The following is a 1,417-nucleotide window of genomic DNA, read 5'->3' as shown; positions in this document are numbered from 1 at the left end:
ACCAGCCTAATCTCGCGAGAAAAGCCTGCTCTCTGCCCCGCCCCGCCCCGCCCCGCCCCCAGCTGAGCGTTACACGGCCCCGCCCTCTTTACAGATCACCCAATCATCGGCCCCCGGGCCTGGACTTCCTTTCCTGGGAGGCGTGGTCGGGTTGCGGTCCGAGGCCGCCGAGAGCGGCAGGCCTTGTATTTGACTCAGCTTGTTGCTGTTGGTTTAAGTTCCCTAGGTAGCGTGGGGCCTCTAAAAGTTTTAATTTTATTTTTAAATTGAGGTATAATGCACATAGCATAAAAGTCACTCTTTTAAAATATATATTCACGGAGCTGTGCAACCATCCTCGCTATTCTAGAATATTTTTGTCACCGCATAAAGAAACCAGTACCCATCAGCCGGCCTCCCTCACCTCAAGCCCTGGCTGCAACTAGTCTACCTTCTTTTTATATACATTTGCCTGACCTGGACATGTGATGTAAATGGAATCATGTGCTCTTTGTATAACTGGCTTCTTCCACTTAGCACAATGTTTCCAAGATTCATCTTTATGTTGTAGTACGTACCAGTATTTCATTCCTCTTTACAGATGAGTAATATTCCATTGTATGAATATACCTTACTTTGTTTATCCATTCATCTGTTGATGGACACTTCCGTTTCCACATTTTCACTATTATGAGTAATGTGACTATGAACATTTCCACACTGGGTGGAGGGTGGTGAAGCAGGGTTCGCCACCCCAAACTATGCCTTTTGAAATATTGATCATTTTAAACTGGTTATTTTCAAGAAACAGAAGACTCAGAAAGAACCTTTAACCTCCCCCCTAACTGCCCCTAAAAAATTGTTGAGAGAACCTGCTCCAGAAAGGGACCTAGTATCATATATAACTACAGTTTAATATGAATTAAGTGTGACAGACAGGAAGGAACCTATCAAGGCTCTCTAATCAAATTCCTTTCTATGTCCCATTGTTAAAGATGTCTCAGCAAACATTTATTTACCAAATATTTGCTTTTTGCATCAACATATGAATTGCCTTCCTGTCCTTTGTAGTTTATGTTCTCTTCTACTTTTCTAAATTTCCAACTTTATTCTAGTAAGCAAATACTTATATTATTTTTTAACTTTTGTTTTTTTAAAAAAAGAAGCAAGATAGAATAGTGACTAAAAAGCTCATATTTTGGAGGTGACAGTCTGGGCTGAACCCTGCTAGTACTACTTAATAAGCATGTGATCTTATGCTTCAGTTTTCTCATCAGTAAAACTGGGGGCAAACTCATAGGGTTGTGAGGATTAAATGAAAGGGAAAGAATTCAGTTCTTAAAACATAGATACACTTGGCTTTGGGGGAAACCAAAATGGCAGCATAGGTTAATGCCGGAGTTTGCTGCCTCGAACAACCACTTCAAAAATACAACTA

This window comes from Myotis myotis, unplaced genomic scaffold (assembly GCF_014108235.1).
Source record: "Myotis myotis isolate mMyoMyo1 unplaced genomic scaffold, mMyoMyo1.p scaffold_m19_p_14, whole genome shotgun sequence".
In the NCBI taxonomy this organism is placed as follows: Eukaryota; Metazoa; Chordata; class Mammalia; order Chiroptera; family Vespertilionidae; genus Myotis; species Myotis myotis.
The sequence above is the reverse complement of the archived record's forward strand: the minus strand, read 5'-3'. Positions refer to the sequence as shown.